Raw genomic sequence first — 6,874 nt, forward strand, 5'->3', positions numbered from 1 at the left:
ATGTATACTTGTCTAATACAAGTATGATTCCAAGATGGTAAAAGCTCATACTTTTAATCCAAGTCCAAAGTCGTCCACATGCAATTAATTACTTGTACTTTTGTAGGTTAACGTCCCCAAGACAAAGAAGACTTAATGCAAGTCGAAGGACTGCAGGAAGCATACATTACATAAGGTGACACAATATAAGAAGGGAAAAGATAGCTTGGCTGCACAAGGGAAGCATCGTTATGATAGAAAACAATCAAGTTATGGTGGACAGTCAAAACATATGTTTCACAAGAAGGTGGATGGAGTTTTTGTTTTTATTTGAAACTTTTCTACTTGATAGCAATGATTAACACTAAGCAACTGTGTAGGCTAAAACCACCAAGAAGATTGTGCTCAGGTTACAATGCCAAGGGTGCAAGCATGTGTCCCAGCACCTAATCAAGGTTAGGTTTTTAATTCCTATATATATGTATCTATATATAGTGGTGTTGATATGTAGGTGTAACACCCCAAATATATCTCATTTGTATTTAACACATGTTTCATTACATATAAATACAGTTTACACCACAATGGTCCCACTAGTACAAGAATTCCTATATGTACAGAATCTTCATATGAAAAATTCCAAAATAAAATCCTATACTAGTGGGACCATTGTGGTGTAAACTATATTTATATGTAACAAAAGATGTGTTATATGCAAATGAGGTATATCTGGGGTGTTACAGAGTGGTATCAGAAACCTTAGTTTAAGGGATTTAGGTATTCAAGCATGATGCCTAGACTTAAACTGTCATTTGCATGTTAAGGGTCCCGGACATAATTAGTATCACTGGGAATAAAATATAATGGGTTAAAGAGGGCAGTATGTAAGGTGAATTCGAATTACAAATGGCCAATGTAATTATGAATTTACAGGTACATACCTATACTCGGATACCATATTATATTTAGGAATGTGAATACGTGATATTTAATATTAAAACATCTGCGGATGTCTAGTCAATCATGAAGATCAGAGAGAATTACCCGCCCCTAGTCTGAAGAAATGGAGGAATCTCTTGTTAATCTTCCAACTTATACTTCGAGGAGCAGAGGTCGGGGAAGAACCAGAGGTAGAGGTCGAGGGAGGAGTCAAATTCTAGAAAGAAGTCAGGCTGAGATTCTCCCTGGTCAAGGGGAATCTATTTCTGGAAACGTGCATCAGGAACAGGGGCAGCAACCCGAGTTTATAACTAGAGACGTTCTGGCAGACGAAATGGAAAAACTGAGGAAAACTCTGATATCCATAATGGGATTGCCGGCTAGAGTAGAAACGGAGCAAGTTGGAATTAATCCTCCAGCTGCTTCAGCAGGCAGCAATAACAGGGACGGAGGCATAAAAATGTTCTTGACATGTAAACCTCCAACATTTTCAGGAGAAAGAGATCCAGTAAAAGCAATGTGTTGGATAAAAAAAACCGAATTAATATTTAACACCAGTAGGTGTTATGAAGAAGATAAGGTTAGATTTGTGGTATTTATGCTAAAATATAATGCCTTATATTGGTGGAATGTGGAGTCCTTAATACAATCAAAATATACTGCAAACAATGCTTTGGGAAGAATTTGTGAACAAATTTAAAACACAATTCTGTCCTACAACGACAGTAAGGCAGATGGAAGAGGATTTCCTGAAGCTGGAGCAAGGGAATAGATTTGTACGGGATTATACTGAGAAGTTTATTGAGTATTCCCGTTTTGTGGAACACTATGTCGCTTCAGAGTCCCAGAAGTGGAAAGGTATATTTGGGGTTTGAAACCTTCTATCCGAGAGTTTGTGATTGCTTTGAAACCTGCTACCTTCACTTTAGCCGTAAATGCTGCAGAAGTCACAGAAAGAAACAAAAATTGGCAAGGTGAAGAGAAAATAATAGAGAAAAGAAAGTGCGAAGGGTCTTTAGTCAGTTTTCAAAGGCCCAAGTTTGTAAAATCAGATAATCATACTCCTTAGCCACCCCTTGCTAGAACTTGTCCGCAGTGTCAGCAGGTGCATCAGGGAAGTTGTCCCTCTGAGCCAAAAAGATGTTATCGTTGTGGTAAGGCAGGGCACTTGTCAAGGGATTGCACTACACTCAAAAGGTGTTTTTAGTGAAATTCACTTGACCATATCCGACCGAATTGTCCACAACTAAGAGCTCCTCGTTTGACAATGGGAGGAAATGCTCCTAGTAACCGTGGAAGGCCTAGTGCACCGAGAGGAGCGCGAGAGTGGAGTAAGGGGTAGATCATTCCAAATGACGAAAAATGAGGCAGAAGCAACCCCAGATCTGGTAACAAGTACTTTTCTTATGAATTCTATACATGCTAAGGTGTTGTTTGATTCTGGTGCAAACTTTTTGTTTTTATCACCATCATTTGCTCAATCTGCATGTTTGAATTCTGTGATACTTGATGATGAATTAGTAGTTGATACTGCTAATAGTCAGGAATCTGTTACTAGTGTATGCAATAATTGTGTTATTGTTATTGAGGGATGTGAATTACCAATTCAGTTGTTCCCAATGCCGATAAAAGAATTTGATGTAATAGTAGGTATGGATTGGTTGGCAGAACATCATGCCAGTATTGTCTGTAATAAGAAAATGATCAGAATCAATTTTCCAGACAGAGGGTCAGTTATTATCTATGGTGATCGCCAGAATCATCACACTAGTCTTGTATCTGTATTGAAAGCCCAGAAATGTATTCGAAAGAAGTGTCAGGGATGTTTGGCGTATATTATTGATGCAAAGAAAGAGAAAGAAAAGAAGGAATTGATTCCAATCGTTAATGAATACCCAAAAGTCTTTCTAAAAGATTTGTTTGGTTTGCCACCAGACAGGGTTATTGAGTTTAGAATTGATCTTTTACTTGGGGCAGTACCAGTAGCCAAGGCGCCATATCGGTTGGCTCCATCAGAATTGAAAGAATTGGTTACTTAGTTAAAGGATTTGCATGATAAAGGATTTATACGACCCAGCACTTCACCCTGGGGTGCTCCGGTCATATTTGTTAAGAAGAAAGATGGATCTATGCGAATGTGTATAGATTATCGGGAATTGAACAAGTTGACAATTAAGAATAAGTATCCTTTGCCAAGGATTGATGACTTGTTTGATCAACTGGTGGGGGCAAGCTATTTCTCCAAGATCGACTTAAGGTCAGGGTATCATAGCTTAAAGTCAGGGAGGAAGACATCGCCACAATAGCTTTTCGAACTACGTACGAGAATCATGAATTCTTAGTTATGCCGTTTGGTCTAACTAATGCGCCTGCAGCCTTTATGGATTTAATGAATAGAGTATGTAAGGAATATGTTGATAAATTTGTTATTGTATTTATCGACGATATTCTTACATACTCTAAGACTGAAGTTGAACATGCAGAACATCTTCACCTGATACTGGAACTTCTGAAAAGGGAAAAGTTGTACGCAAAGTTGTCGAAGTGTGAATTTGGTTAAAGGAAGTTCAGTTCTTGGGCCATGTCATTTCGGAAGCAGGGGTGAAAGTAGATCCAGTTGAGATAGAAGCGGTGAAAAGTGGAAGGCCCCAAAAACTCCTTCTGAAATCTGAAGCTTTTTGGGATTGGCAGGCTATTATCGTAAATTCATTCAAGAATTTTCTAAAATAGTCTTGCCATTGACCAAATTGAGTTGGAAGAACATTAAGTTTCAGTAGGAGGAAGAACAACAAAAAGCCTTCCAACTGTTGAAAGATCATCTCTGCAGTGCCCCGGTGTTGACCTTTCCAGATGGTTCAGAAGATTTTGTAGTATATAGTGATGCCTCAAAACTGGGATTAGGATGTGTTTTAATGCAAAGAGGGAAGGTGATTTCTTATGCGTCAAGACAATTGAAGGATCATGAGAAACAGTATCCAACTCATGACATGGAATTAGCAGCGGTGGTATTTGCTTTGAAAATATGGAGGCATTATCTTTTGGGAACAAAGTGTCAGATTTATACTGATCATAAAAGTATGCAACATCTATTCAGTCAGAAAGAACTGAATATGCAACAGCGTCAATGGATTGAATTTGTTAATGATTATGATTGTGAAATCCTCCACCACCTAGGAAAAGCCAATGTCGTAGCTGACGCTTTGAGTAGAAAAGAAAGGAGTTGGACTATTAAAACCGTGGCGATGAGAATAAATTTAGTCTTTGATACTCATAAAAGAAGCCATGAAAGAAGATCTTATCAAGATAGAAAGGTTGGCTAATATGATTTCAACTTTGGAACCGAACAATGAAGGAGTTATGTGCTTTCAAGGGCGAATTTGGGTACCATATTTTGGAGATATTCAGAAAGTTATTCTGAATGAAAGCCATAAGTCTCGTTACTCTATTCATCCAGGTGCTAATAAGATGTATAGAGAACTGAAACCTTTTTATGGGTGGCTTGGATTGAAGAAAGATATAGCTAGATATGTGGAACAGTGTATAACGTGTCTACAAGTTAAGATTGAGCATCAAAAGCCGTACAGAAATATTCAATCCTTGGAAATTCCTGTATGGAAATGGAATCACATTATAATGAATTTTGTCATGAAATTATCTCGAACTCCAACGGGGTATGACGCAATCGGGGTAATTGTTGATTGCTTATCTAAATCTGCGCATTTTCTACCTATAAGAAAGGGATACTCTTTAGAAAAGCTGGCACAGATTTATATCAAAGATATTGTAACCAGGCACGGTGTTCCACTATCTATAGTCTCTGGTAGAGATAGCCGCTTCCCCTTCAAGGTTTTGGGAAAGTTTGCAGAAAGCTCTAGGGTTCGAAATCCGATTAAGCACAGCCTATCATCCGCAAGATAACGGGAAAAGTGAAAGAACCATCCAGACTCTGAAAGATATTTTGAGAAGTTGCATCATTGACTTCGGGGGATCATGGGAAAATCATTTGCCACTTATAGAGTTTGCTTATAATAACGGTTTCCACTCCAGCATCTAAGCGGCAACGTATGAAGTATTATATGGACGTAAATATCGAACGCTGTTGTGTTGGAACGAGGTAGGTGAGAGGCAGTTAATGGGTCCCGAGATTGTCCAAGAAACTTCTGTAAAGATTGAACAGATACGTGAAAAAATCAAAACAACACTGTGACATCCGTCATTTTGGAGCATCAGGTTAGCACTTTTGTAGGATACCTATATTTAGAGCTATATTTATTTAGGATCTAGTCATGATTGATTGGAATTCATTTGGCTTAGTTCCCAAAGTATAGTTCAGTGAACTTTGTTTCGATGAGTAGCGGATAAAGTTAACTTATGTAATGCCAAAATATACTAACAAATGCTCCAAAGATAACAAAGTTGATATTATAAAGTCCAAATTAAAATATTAAAGTCTCATATGAATGTCCAAATAATTTTACCAAAAATGTAGAACTTGGATCTAATAATGATACATCTATAAATTTTTGACAAAATGTATTTTGTCATAAATTTAAAATGGGTTTTATTTTGTTTAAAAGGGAAAATATAATCTTATTGGACTTGGGCCTTAAAAAGCCAGCCTTTTTCTTCCTTTAAAACCCGCATATAAATAACCCACCTCCTTTGAAAATTCTCATTTTTATCCTCATTTTAGCACAAGAAACCATTTTTCTCCCTAATCTCTCTCTTTCTAAATCGAACCCCTCCAGCTGAGTTCGTTTTCAAGAAATCTTTAGAAATCTGTCAATCTTGAAGAATATTCAAGATTTCAAGAAAAATGTATTAGCCTAGTTTCTCTTATCTTTATGTAATAATAAAGATTATTGCACTTCTACATCTACTTCTCGTTCTAGTAACTAAAAATTTCTAGAGAAATTCAAAAAGGGGAGATTATACATCACAGACATTTAAATGTCTCCAAAATGATGATAATCTATGAGCCACGAACTTTAAACTCTATGAAAGAAGAACAAAACCACATTGCATGTGGTATTTAATCACGAAAGAAGACAGTTTGAAAACTGACTGATTCTGTTAGCACTCTCGCCAACTGTATCTTTCGAAATAAAAGACCTAATGTTCTGACTACTCTTCAAACCATATTTTGATGCAATTAATCTCACTCAAAAATATTACGTTTTGAACTTTCAAGTTCTTGACACATGGTTTTGATGCAAAAAGAGATTTGCTGACAGAGCTCTGCATGCATCTTAAATCGGTTAAATCCTCTTTAAAACTCGTTAAAAATGAGTGACTCTTCTTTTGGAAGTTAGCTTAATGAGTTAGCTTTAAAATAATTTAAAATCCCTGGAAAATAATGAGTTTAGACCCCCCCAAAATGGCCGTCATTCGAGGAGTGTGCAATCTGTTTTGGGGGTTGTGTCACTCAAAAGGGGTAGGGTAATGATGATTACCTTAAACCCATCCAAAACTCTTGAAATTTGGGAAAAGTCTGTTTAACTCCCTYTTATGGTAGATATAAAATTTGGACATAAAAAGAGTTGTAGAAGGTTCCTTTTCGGCAATGATTTGTGAGAACAAAATGTCAGATTTAGAATTTATATTATATCCAAATGGCAGCTTTATGCGCAAAGGAATTGATTATAAATATATACATTTCTGGACTATTTTCAGAGCAAATAAAATAAGTATCAACTTTAATTCATAAAACCCATTGGCATTACATAAGATATGATTTGACTTTATCTTTGTCAAGAACCCATAGATGATCTAATTTCTAGTCATTGGACTGTTTAGGAAGGTTAGGGCAGGACATGTAGAGCTTCAGACGTCATCTCCTTGGATATTCATCGGCAAACTAGTGAGTTTTCACGGCCCCACTTTTAATGTTTTTTGTTTATTTAAACTGGGGGAAAAGCATGAAGTTATGCAAACTATACTGTTTATTTATGAAACC

At 36.8% G+C, this 6,874-nt stretch overlaps 1 pseudogene; it reads left to right on the plus strand.

Annotated features, from left to right (window-relative positions):
- LOC112506090 overlaps window positions 1-6,874 on the plus strand; it is a 10,381-nt pseudogene continuing 3,507 nt past the window's right edge.

The sequence above is a fragment of the Cynara cardunculus genome (genome assembly GCF_001531365.2).
Source record: "Cynara cardunculus var. scolymus isolate 2C chromosome LG 2, CcrdV1, whole genome shotgun sequence".
Taxonomy (NCBI): Eukaryota; Viridiplantae; Streptophyta; class Magnoliopsida; order Asterales; family Asteraceae; genus Cynara; species Cynara cardunculus.